This window comes from Python bivittatus, unplaced genomic scaffold, assembly GCF_059951505.1.
Source record: "Python bivittatus isolate LINGU-HERP-01145 unplaced genomic scaffold, Pbiv_v1 ctg000020_np1212, whole genome shotgun sequence".
In the NCBI taxonomy this organism is placed as follows: domain Eukaryota; kingdom Metazoa; phylum Chordata; class Lepidosauria; order Squamata; family Pythonidae; genus Python; species Python bivittatus.
Window position 1 is genome coordinate 52822339 of NW_028277030.1, and position 13564 is coordinate 52835902.

At 38.8% G+C, this 13564-nt stretch overlaps 1 non-coding gene across 1 annotated transcript; it reads right to left on the minus strand.

Annotated features, from left to right (window-relative positions):
- Window positions 1-10082: 10082 nt before the first annotated feature.
- On the minus strand, window positions 10083-10210 carry LOC148217060 (small nucleolar RNA SNORA17). The gene has a single exon (XR_015798082.1). It is a non-coding gene; the product is annotated as a small nucleolar RNA SNORA17 (small nucleolar RNA).
- Window positions 10211-13564: the final 3354 nt, after the last annotated feature.

The window sequence follows — 13564 nt, forward strand, 5'->3', positions numbered from 1 at the left end:
ATGGTACACAGTCAATAGATATGGATACTCAGATCTGCTCTAGATAATATTGATGCTTTGTCTGATTCAGTATAAGGCAACTCTTAATGCACATGTACTGTAGATCTACAATGTTCCTTCATAAAAAGAAATCAGGTATTCATGGCTCTTCCCACATATTCCTTTCCTCTTCACTGGTATCATGCTTGTTGTATCAACTGCTATATAACACTTCTTGAAATTTGTTTGCCACAGCAATGAGGGAGGGCTGGATAAAAAGCTGTGAGGTTCTTCTGTCCAAATGAGTCAGGAAAACAGTTTTATGGGAAGATAATATTTTAAAATAGTTTCCCCAATGCTTGGGTCATCCAGATATTTGGCACTATCACTCTCAAAATTCAGAGCCACTACTAGTTTGCCAAATGTTGCTTTAAAAAGATAGTAGGTTTGAGAGTTAAGTATTTATGCTTCTTAATACTGAAGGTATTTCACAAAGTTTCAGTGGTACCTAACATTATGCTAATGTTGCCATGGCATAGAATAATGACATTTTTCACCTATACTATAAATGTGTGTCAGATTCAGACAATATGGGGAAGCATTCCTTATGTCATTAGCAAATGTCTAAATTGAAAGGAAATTAATTCAGCAATAAGCAAACTATGGACAGCAGTGTAGTAAGCCTTCTCTAAACTGCTCATTCTTTGACAGGTAAAGCCATTACTCAAGATGTTACCAAGTTCCTGAAAAACAAAACCCTATATTCAAGGATAAAATCTGAGATTAGCTGTGTTACAAAGAAAAAGATTTGAGGGATTCTGCTAGAAATAGAAATAATCCTCCAGATGTCAAGATCTAAAACTAATGGTTAAACATTTGCCCTATTGATTAATATAAAAAGAAAGGCCTGCTTCTTCTGTTGATTAAAAAGACTTCTTCCTAAAAACATGTAAATGCCTGACTTTTTAGTTACCACATTATCCATGGCAGTATCTGTATATTGGTGTGAAACTGGATCCTCACGTTGATTAGGAAGCTATTAGCTACCGTGCAAATAGTGCCCAAGTGTAGGCTAGTCTCATTCTCAGAAGTGGCAGGCCTGCTCCCTACTTTGCTGAAAGCATGGGAGAAATAATTGCCTATATAACAAGGTTCACATTTGAAAACAGAAGTATTTGTTGGAATTCTTGTGCTGCCACCTTTACAATTTTTTCCCCTGATAAATCAGAACTCAGAGGGACTTGTCCCTTAGTCCAGCCCAGATTGCTGCTACAGAGTTCTGACATTTGTCCAATCACATTTACTGTATACCCAAAAACTTGCAGATAGAAAGATAGTGTTCAGCCTAAGATATTTTTACTTATAATCCATCCAGAAGTCAAGGATTTTTAAACCTCTAAACCTCTTTATCTTATTAAAGAAACCCACCAACAGGTCTTGCCATTTCTAGAAAGGCTCCTTCCACTAACCTCTCCAATCTTTGTCTTTGACTTTCTCTACATCTCTTTGGTAGGATTCTTAGAAGCAGTATACTGGCCCAAGTGTTTGTTCTGGTTTGTTTTGGTTTTGCTATAAATACACTTACACACACACACACCTCTCATGTGCAAAATAATTTTTGTAGTATAGTAAAAATAAACTGTAGTGTTTGACTTTAATAGTTCCTTCAGCATTTTTTTTTACATTTTAGAAAGACAGATGCCATAGTTAAATGAAGACAATTACCCTGTCTTCTCATTTCTCTCTCACTGAACTAATACAGTAGAGAAGCAGTCTTCACAGCCATCCTTTGGCAATCTTCAAACTTCTGGGTTTTCCCAAAGTTAATAAGGGATGAAGAGATGTAAGTTTATTCTATTCTGTTTGGAATAAATATCTTTTTACAATAGTTCCAAATATATCACAGTAGTATGTTCATTGCTGGTCCGAGTGAAATTGGCACAGAAACAACATTTAAGGTTCAACTTCAGCAATCTTCAATGTTACAGGATTTTCCCAAACACATGAATACAGAAAGATAAAGGAAGCAGACTTCTGCTATTTTAAAAGAGTTATAACAAGTTACATCTTTTTTATAACAAGGTATTTTGAACAAAAAGAGAAATTGTGACAAAACATGTTAAGTCCTGTTGAAAACAATGACATATTTTTCTACTGGCCAAGCTGAATGTTTTATAAGCAAGCAAAGAGGGGAAAGCCTGCTCAGAGTCTCATTTGGAATTCATGGCAGGTTTGCAGTTAAAATCCTGGATCTCCTATGGCAGGGCTGTCGCTGCCCAGGGCTTCTTTTCCTTTCAAGGAGGCACATTGTCTCTGTGGCTTGGCTGGAAAAGTAAAAAGTTTTCCATCACACTAGAGTACCAGTATACTTACAAATGACTTCCTAAAGCACTTTTCAATTTAAACAGATAACATTTTGAGTTTCTTTCTCACACTTTCTCCTTGGGACTGAGTAATCTTTTCTCCTCCCTTAACTATTCCTTGTTCCCTTCTCCCCTCCCAAGGCCATGTCTACATTCTCTCACAGAAAAAGAGACACTGCAGAATAGAATAGTACATTTTTGAAGGGCAGAGGGAATGTAGCAGGACAAAGCTGAAAGGAACCTACTCCTGTAGCACTGGCAGGAGAATCTCCCAGGCTATCCAATTCTGGATGAGAACTTATAGTTCTCTAGTAGCTAGTAAGGAAAACAAAATACAATGAGAAGAATTTGGGAGTATCTTCAAGATGAGAGAAAACTCAAACGATAGATCAAATCAAATCAGATACTGTTGATCTATCATGCAAGAAAAGTGGAGAAGCAGTAATGTGAATAAAGAGAAGGCAGAACAATTAACAGAAGTCAGTTAACAATTCTGCCTAACGTGATTGAGGAAAGAGAGGAACACAGATTAGGATGATACAAGAGTAGTAAGAACCCACCTTGCTAACCTAAAAGAATTCAAGTTTCCAGGACCAGATGAACTGAATCCAAAGATGTATATGTTGCTAGTAGACGTGATTTCAGAACCACTGACTGTAAACTTTTAAAACTCCTGGAGGACTATTGAGATTGCAGAAGAGGTAACATAACCACAGTATTCAGCAGGAGAAAGAAGGTGTATTATAGACCAGTTAGTTTTAATGTCAAGGTACATTAAAAGTATTAGAACAGATTGCCAAGCAGCATGTCTGTAAGCATTTAGAAAAGAACAGTGCTGTTACCAGAAGCCAGCATGGATTTGTCCAAAACAAGATTTATCAGATTAAATTTATATTTTTTGACAGAGTGACTAGCTTGGTAGATTAAGGAAATGCTATGGACCCTTAAATATCACTAAAGTGTTTAACAAGACATTTCATGATAGCCTTGGGACAATATGCAGGCTGGATGGTACTAAAGTCCACTGGGTTTGCAAATTTGCAACTGAACAGCCACCCACAAAGAGTGTTCATAAATGGTTTGCATCATCTTGGAGGATCAAGTAGAGTGTTTCATGGCGCCAGTCTCAGCTTGAGGCTATTCAATGCTTTTATAAATGGCCTCAAGTAATGGAAGGGATTCTTACCAAATTTATTAGATTAATAATTATTTATTAAATTTATTTATCAAATTAGCCAAGAGAATTGGCTAATAAAGTAAAGAACAAAATCACAGCTCAAAATGACAGGCTTAAACATAGCATGAAATCAAACTTTGGAATGATGTTCAGTTGTAACATATGTAAAAAACCACAAATGTATAGGTACAGCACTGGGGAGATCTGGGCTGGCAATAGTATGTATGGGAAGGACCTAAGAGTACTAAAAGATTACTAGTTGGACAAAAGCAAGAAGTATGATACAGCAGCTAAGACCACCAATACAATCATGGACTGAGCAAATAGGCATAGCAAAGCTGGTGTGAGTTCAGAAGATTACCAGGCTGATAAGTAGTCTGAACACATTATAACAATAATAAGGAAGAATGGTTAAGGCCTGGCATGTTTAACATGCAAAAGAAAAGGTTAAGGTGAGATATAATAACATTCTACAAATAAAAGGCTGTGTTGTTCAAGGGAGAGCAAACCTGTTCTGTGTTGAAATAGAGAGCAGGACACAGCAAATGGGTTTTGTTACAAGAACAGAAAATATGCATCAGGCTGAATATGTAAAAATATTTCCTGATAGAAAGAACAGTTAAGCAAGGAAATAGGGATGCTCAGGGATGTAGAAATTAAGTCTTATGAAGAGAAAGACCTGGGAGTGTCCTGTGTGTCATAATAGCCTTCTTTTCCTAAACAAATGTCAAACCTGTTCTCCATCATTCCATACATTCGGGATGCTTTAATTTGAACTTTTGCATGGAGTAGAAGGTGATTCGATGATTGTTATAATTCTATGAAATCTGTGAAATTAGCCATACCATAAATGCCAGCTAAGCCATTCTCTCTGCATGTCTATAACCTCAGTGAAATGTTGGTAACAAGGCTTGAATGCATATTCTTTGCATTCCATTTGAAGGAACCTGTTTCCCCTCAGGCTCCCTGTTCTCATAGAGAATTATGCCTTTTCCTCCTTATATGGTGTGTCAATCCCTAGTTAATGGGCCTGCAGACAAGCCCAGGCATTTCTTACACACTAACCCTCAAAAGAAGCACTACATATGCATTGCTGCAACCTGGAACAGCACCTTTGATGTTCTTTCCTCCTAGTAAAAATTCCGCTGAAAACCAATACATCTTATCAACTGCAAATTCAAGTTAATGTATGTTTGACAGTCTTTTCTCACATCCAGCCTTTCCCATGTTAGTCTACCTTGAGGTCCCGTGCATGGTCTCTAGGGGCAGCAGTATGCCCACAGATACCTACCCAACAACTTGCCCCATCTGATTTATTATTTTATTTTATTTTTTTGGACATCTTTCAGAAATTCTTTTAATTTAAAAACCAGGGAGAGAAGCAGACAAGCAAAGTTCCAGCCTTCAGGAACATTCTTATTTGCAAGAATGTCTCTGGACCCCACAGTCTTAGAAAATAAACATGATAAGCAGCTAGAGGTCAGCACTTGGTTGAAAACTTGTCCACTTACTTATAAAAGCTGCATGTCATCTCAATCACAGAGTGACCCATCCATCCATCCAGAACAAAGGTAAGGAAAAGTACTAGGGAGGTTCCTGTGAAAAGATAAATTAGAGAGATGACAAGTACTTTCTTCGAAGGACCAATTATTAGAATATTGTTCCCTTGGTTGCCATTTTGTGAATAGGAACACCCTTCCTACAGCACCTATTTGGGGAGAATGCCCATAACATAACTTCAAGGATATCCACTATCCCCTGCTCTAGTTCTTCCTGGTTGTCTTTCCAGTTTTCCATTTTCCATTGTAAACTTCATAGGCGAAGGGACGGGGTTATTTTTCATCAATACTGTTGGGAAAAAAATGCTCACTTAAATGAAAAACCAGAGTGATTGGAGATAAATGCAACAGGGTATATTTTTATTGGAACGCACTACAGTGATCACCAGGCTCCCAAGGAAGTTGCAACAAGACTACAGATTACATAAATTTGGTTTGTTACAATACAGAAAGGAAGATAAAGAAAACTGTGTAAATTACAGTGCTACTCTTACACCGGAATGCTCTTGATAAACTTTTAAAATTGATTTTCCTGTGGCTTTTCATATCATTAAGATTCTATCCTATTAGATACTATCAGCATGTTAAATAAACAGTGGGGTTTATTGTATCTGTGTCCTTTCACGCTGTTCCATTCACACTCTGAGGGAAGGACAGCTGTCTGGCTTCTGTTATTGGTCTTCAGTCCAAGGGCACAAAGCTGAGCTGCATCCTTTTTAATACTTAAGCCAACAGAATATATGCTCTATTTCTTAGGTATAAAATGAACATATGAATTAAACCGCCACAATACTTATGATTTCTATTCATTTTTAAACTATCATGTTGCCTGTTGGTCTCAAGTTACGCCCATGGGTCGTCTGTCTTCCGCAAACTGCATTGGCTCTGAGTGCAATTCAAGGTGCTGGTTATCACATGACATAGGACTGGGTTATTTGTACAACCTCCGGTTCCAAGGGTATCTCCCTTCCCCTGTGCTCCCCTCACTGAAACAAAGTCATGTTATGGGACCCAGGACACATGTCTTCTGAGTGGTAGCTCTATCCTGGGTCAGGATGAGTTGAGGAATTACAGTACATTCAGCTGTGATCTCCATTTTATTGTCTTAGTAGCTCTAATTATATATCTTGGTTTTTGTATATGTCGGTTGGTTATTTTTTCTCCTTTTTTTCTTTTTCTTTTTATAAACTGTCCAGAATCACATTTTCTGACCTGAGCAGCCATATAAATGTCTTAAATGAATACATAAATAAAAGGACAGTAATAACTGTAACAGCTGTAATAGTTAACATCCTTGGTAATGAAAGGGGAATCCCACATTTTTTCCACTTGAATTTTATATCAGTATAATTAAAGGCAAAGAGGGACCCCATAAATCTGGCAGCTTTCTAAACTCACTTTTGTTTATAACTGGAATCCTGCTCTTCAGTTTGGCCAAGTTTTATATTTAGGTAGTGTTTTCTCTAGTTTGGTGCCTTCGAGTCACTCCTGGCGACTGCCTGGACAAATCCCTGCAGTTTTCTTGGCAAGATTTTGGAAGAGGTTTGCCATTTCCTGCTTCCTAGGGCTGAGAGAGAGTGATTGGCCCAAGGTTCCCCAGTTGGATTTGTGCCTAAAGTAGGACGTACTCATGGTCTCCCAGTTTCTAGCCTGGTGCCTTAGTCACTACACCAAACTGGATCTCTTTTAATCAGCTTACTGAAGGTTCAAAAACAACTCATTTTCTCAATTCTAAAGACTCAGCAAACTGATCTGTTGATTAATCTTAGCAGTGCCTTATGTGTTAGTATACTAGCACTTAAAATGAATGATTACTCTCTGCTTTTCATGTTTTATAGATCATAATTAAATTGTTTCCTATATCACTGGCTTAAAAAATGAGGAAAAGTTTATGGCCAAGTACTAAAAATGTATAACCAGAAAACAGATTGAAAAAGCACAGAATTGTAGGAAGGTTGAAATCAAATCTTTAGTGTAGAACACCCATTTCTTCTAAGAACATTATTTGAAAGCTTTATGTCTTATCAAGTATGTCAATATAAGACAATTCCATGGCCCCCAACTGCTGAAATAATTGTGGAGAAGTTGACTTACTTACCCCCATTCACTGCAGCTGATGTGCGTAATTACCTTTTCAGATACAACTAACTCTTTATTTGTTAGATTTATATGTATAGCCTGTTGTTTTCTTTGCTTGTGTTCCTCATGGCTATATTGAAATAAGAAACAGAGAAAGGGGCTGCCCATCATTTACATTATCACTGCCTGAGAATGATTCTGCATTTGTAATTCAGTCTGAGATCTGTATTTTCATTAAGCAAGCAATGATCACTGACATGTATTTTACTTTTTTTCCTTAGCATTGTAAGCCTTTTCATCCTTCAGCACTTTGGGAGGAGACTCAAAACGTATTTATTTTCCCAGACCTTTTAATGATACTTTTAACATTTATGTTTTGTAGACCTAATTTTTATTATGGGTTTGTTTCTAAAAACAGGTGTTACTAATGTTTTTACTATATGTTGTAAACCAGCTAGAAGTGTTAAAAGAGTAGGAGCCAGCACATATATTTTCTAACCAAAATTAAAATAATAATAAAAAAAAGCTTGCATGAGGGCTTAAAGAGAGATCTTTGTGCCACAAGGACAATGAGTAAAACCCATACAATCTGCATTAGAACCACCCAGTGCCAGGCAAAACAATTCAAAGGAGCATCTCAAGAATAGGAAAGTTGTATAGTTCAAATCTGGAGGTGCCAGAAGAATGGATTAGAATAACCTTACTAGTTTAAAATGAACCACATGGAAGTGCAACCCTGCATCTATACAGTATCCTTCACCCATCTGGAGCCTTCCAGAGGTGTTCGACTACGATCCACATCAGCCAGGGTGGATAATAATGACAGGTGTGGTCGCTTAGCTTAGCAGTGCAAAGAGAAAAGTTGAGCCTTTGCAATGGACTTGGAGAATAACCTTGAGAGACAGGAGGAAGAGCCACAGCCTAGACAATAGTCTGATAAGAGAGAGTCCAAAGCTAAAATGGGGTGGAGATAGCATCTCAGAATGGACCTGTGATGGAATGTATCTACAAGAAGGAGAATGATGTGGGAGATCAAGGCTATCAGGAAGGAGGAGGTGCATTCCAGCAGGGGAAAGGAGAGAAAAGGCAACACAGTCCACAGGGGGAGTGTGGGAAGAGTAAGAGATTCAGGGTAGCCACTCCCTAGAATCTCCCAGGGTATATCCACTAGTTGCAGTAGTATAGATTTAGTTTGACAAGATTCTGCCTATAAGGTGTAAGCAAATAAAGGAACTGAACTCGACTGGACTGTTTCATCATTGTTCTTGGGCTGGGCCTGACAGGACTCTCCCTAGCAGTCTAGAAAGTAAAGGCAGGGAGGGGCAGAAGTGCTTTCAGATTTGCAAGATTCTGTTACTGTAACCTTACAATAAAGGAAGTGTTAGCATTTTTTATTTTGGTTTCCTGGTCTGGACTACTTGGAAAGGCTGACAGCTTCTTTGTAGCAATTTTATATCCTTATTATCCTTTTATATCCATTATCTCCAATATAATGGGGGCAGAGATTAGTACTCTTGCCAGCATGAGCAGATGTCACTTCTGTTGCCCATAACCTTTTGTCTCTATCCCCATCTGCCACCTGACCGGTTTTATGAGGTAGAAGGAAAGAGTCCCACTGGAGGACAACAGTGACAAGGACAAGAGCACCTTGATCCACAGATAGTATAGTGTATTGGTTTAGATTTCGATGGGGTGTGGGGAAATCCAAACTGAAGTCCATCCTCACCGTGGAAGCTCAATGTGTAACTTGGAGCCAGTCACTTTCTTTCTCTCAGCCCAACCTACCTCACAGGTTTCTTGGGGGGGGGGAAGTGGAGGAGGGAATACCATACACACTATTTATACACACACACACACACACATATATAATAATAAATGGTTGACAATTGGGATGGGTCCTTGGCTGAAGAGCAAATTGTTCTCCCACATTGTAATAGGCCTTTTATCTTCAAACTTGTTTTCCATGCAGCAACTTAATATGAAGATTCTATACTTCTGTTGCAAATCTTGCTGAAACTAACATGACTTGCATCCAAGTAAAAGTATTGAGAAACAGAAATTTGTTTGTTTGTTTGTTTGTTTGTTTATAGGATGTATAGGCTGTCTGGCTCCCAATGATTCTGGATGGCTTACAGTTAAAAAGAAAAAGAAATGCAAAACACAAAAAGAGATCATGAATGGATTGATGGCAAATATATAAACCAGAAAAACCTGTCCAACAGGGACTCAGCCATCACCCTGCAGCAAAGCCTGGGAGAAGAGCCAGAGCTTCAAGGCTTCCCAAATGCCATAAGGGCGGGAGCCATGTGGGGAGGAATATAATTCCAGAGGGCAGGCATTGTGAAAGAGAAGGCATACACCTGGTCCTGCTAGAATACGCAGCTTTATCTATGGGACCCAAGCATGCCCACTCTGCCCAAACTCACCAGATGGACCAAAACAACTGGAGAAAGGCAGTCCCTTGAATACCGCTCATTATGCTACGAAGGACTTTTTGGAATTGTACCTGCAAGCCAACCAGTGCAGCTCACGGATCAGTGGAATTACATGGGCATAATGAGGCAGGCCTGTCACTGCCCATGTTGCCACATTCTGGACCAGCTGTAATTTCCAAGTGGTCTTCAAGGGCAGCCCTGTGTACAACATATTACAGCAATCCATTTGGGAGGTAACTAAGGCAACTGTTGGAAGGGCCTCTCAGTGCTGATGTTAGCCTTCCCAGGTAGACCAGACTGGAAACATGACCAGATGAGCTTATTCTACTTTATTGTAAGGCTACGTTAATAGAATCTTGCAAGTCTGAAAATACATTTCTCCCAATACAAAATGCAAGAAAACATGTTTCTCTGTCACTAAATTAAATTGAAGGAAGTTCCCTATATTTGGCTGGTGTGGGTCTTCTGGGCTGTGTGGCCGTGTTCTTGAAGTTCTGTTTCCTAATGTTTCGCCAGCACCTGTGACCGGCATCTTCAGAGTGCAGGAGCACAGACAGGAGCAGTTCTCTCTGTGCCCAGGGTGATGTGACAAAAGGGTCACATCACCCTGGGCACAGAACTGCTCCTGTCTGTGCTCCTGCACTCTGAAGATGCCGGTCACAGGTGCTGGCGAAACGTTAGGAAACAGAACTTCAAGAACACAGCCACACAGCCCGGAAGACCCACACCAGCCATCGTATGCCGGCTGTGAAAGCCTTCGACAATACATTCCATTTATTTATTTATTTATTTATTTATTTATTTATTTATTTATTTATTTATTTATGCATTCGATTTATTGTCCGCCCATCTCCCCCCAATGGGGAACTCTGGGTGGCTCACAAAGTACATATATATAATTCTAACAGTGAGACAGTGAAATCTTACAATCTTACAAATCTTACAATTATACAAGTAGTGCTGTTATGCTGTGTGACCAGCAGGGGTCACTAGGGGGTCATCCGGGCTTTTCCTCCTCCGAAGATCTTTCTCACCGCTCTCATCGCTCGTCGCTGCTGCATATTTAGCTATCAAAGGAAAACTGGGACATAAATTTAATGATAAACAAACTTTCCTCACTCATTTCAGGCAAAGAATGATGAAAGGAATATGTCTACATTACTAATATCCCACACAATGCTATAATCATTGTGGATTCCATTAAGTAAAGCTAAACAAGATAATGCCTCTCAGTAACTAATGACACAAGTCTCATTTCATTATTCCAAGTATAATATCATCCTGAGTGTGTCAGTAAATTGTGTGTATATCCTAGTTGGTGAGATGCAGGCAACAGATATGTTGGCTTGCATGGCATTGTCTAGATTAGAGATTCTACCTTACATAGTATAGCTTGATCATGCTTGGAGTAAAATTGGGCTTTGATGGTTCTTGTGGCATACTGGCCAAAGGGTGCCCAAGCTGTCTGGTACAATTCTTACCATTAGCAGGAACACTGCCTGTGATAGAGTTACAACTAAGCTGGTAACCTGATCCAACCTTTAGGTGAAAGCCTTGATTGACCAAAGCCACGATAAGGGCAGAGGCCACAACATATAAAAGTCTACAATTTAGAATGTAAGAACTGTAAATGGTGAAGATTAAGAATTTCCACATGATGTGAAAGTAAAAAATAGATGTTCAAAAAAGGACAAAGATTACTACAAATTAAGGTAGTCTAATTTTCTGGTGAGGTTGATGAATACAAGGAGGGAAGTGAAGGTGTAGGACTAATTATTAATGACAAAACTAAAATGTATATTAGAAAGTATTGAATTGGTGTCATTTAGATTGTTGTGGGTATATATGAAAGTGGGAATTAATAGGCTGGTGTTCATTGCAGTTTACGCACCAGTGAATGGTGATAATGGAAGAACCAGAGATGAGTTTTGGGTGCGGGAAAATGTGCAACATTCAAAATGAATGTGATCTAATGGGGAAAAAAATCCATAAAACATGATTGCATGAATGGGAAAGAGACAAGAGTATCAAATAAGTAAATAAATGCTCCATTCAGAGACTCCAGAATGACTGAGAATAGTGAGTAAATGCTTAGAAAAGGGTCTTTTTGGTTTGAATACATTTTAAACTTAAGTCTATTCATTTATTCACGCATACATGCAGAAAAGGAATGGATTTAAAAACTTGATTGATTTGTTTATGATGAAATGTGAGAGCATTAGTGAAAGACATAAAACTAATTAGAGGTTCTGAATATGGGACTGATCATGATTTGGTACAGTCAAAATGGAGAAAGGAAAGGAAAGGAAAGGAAAGGAAAGGAAAGGAAAGGAAAGGAAAGGAAAGGAAAGGAAAGGAAAGGAAAGGAAAGGAAAGGAAAGGAAAGGAAAGGAATCAGTGAAAGCAGAATTGCAAGTAGAAGAAGTATGAGTCTGTATGTAATATAGTCTTAAAAATAACATTAAATGGACAGTGCATACACGGAAGGAAGACATGGAAACTACTTAGAACACATTGAAAAGAATTTTTGTATAGAATGTCACAGAAATATCCAGATTTATACTAACAGGTAGTATGAAACATGATGCTTGATAGAGTGATGAAATGAAAAAATTATGAAAAAATGCATTTAACAGGTGAAATTCCTGTAAAAAAATATGGATGAGAGAAAGTTAGTTTACAATGTCTCCATAAAGAAAAAGATAGTTCCAAAGAATGTAATCAAAGATACTAAGGAATAATTAAGATCAAAGGAGGCAGGGAAATTGCAGAAGTATTTTAAGAGAAATAAATTGTTTTAGAAGTGAAATGGGCTAAACAAGGAGCCTTCAGCAGAGTGGATTTTATTTATTTATTTATTTATTTATTTATTTATTTATTTATTTAGCCATCCATCTCTCATGGTGAGATATATATGGGGGGGGGGAGAGAAAGAGAGTGAGAGATTTGTGGCTGGCTTGCCGCCACCAAAGATCTCTTACTATTATTGTGGACAGTCACTGCCTTTGTGATCAAATACAATCTAGTATTAAAATTATTAATACTTCAGCTCACTTTTGCCTGAGCACTCTGGTACACCCTTCTACCCTGGTACACAAGACTTTCCACAAGATGACCTTCTTCAGCACCCTGTATATACTGAAGGCAACAGTAGGGATGGGGGAAATGCCAGTAAATGAAGACAATATTTGGGGTGAAAGTAGAGAAGCAGCCAATAAAGAAATTCAAGAAAGCTAGGGCTGAAGCTTTTGACCTGAGAAAATTTAGATGAATTGAGATAAATTTAGATGGCAGCAAAGAGTTAACATTTTTTATATTTCCTTATTACCTTCCAGGTTTTTGCAGCCTAAGAAGCTTTTTCTGAGTTCCTACGCCATGGCGCAGCAGCTTAATGACGCTGAAAGTTGCCGGCCAGAAATGGCTGACAGTTCGGCGGTTCGAGTCCAGCCTTCACGCTAAACAGGGTGAGCTCCTGTTTCCTCCCCAGTTCCTGTCAACCCAGCAGGTCGAAAACTCACATGAGTAGATAAATGGGGACTCTCACTCCGGTGGGAGGAAAAATGCTGGCGGCGCTTGCACAGGAGTCGGGAGCAGTTGCCGGTAAGCGCAAAAAACCGCACATACCTGAAAAAGGCCTAAGCAACGGAAACCCCGCCTCCTGCGCTCACCAGCTGGGCTCTGCTGTAGGAAGGAGGCTCTGGCAAACCACTTCCGAAACAATTGCCTTGAAAACTGCAAGGACTCGTCCAAGCAGTCACTGCAGGGTCAGTAATGACTGAGTGCAGACAAAACAAAAAACAAAAAAAACCATTTCCCATGATTGAAACACTCAGAACTGTATCCAGTTTTGTTTCAAAGGAACACAAACATCCTGATCAGTTTGTTTTGTTCTACTGAATCCACAATACATTTGGACTACCTCAATAGAACTTTCAGGATGAAATGTTTCTGCATACCCTTACAAGACAATGG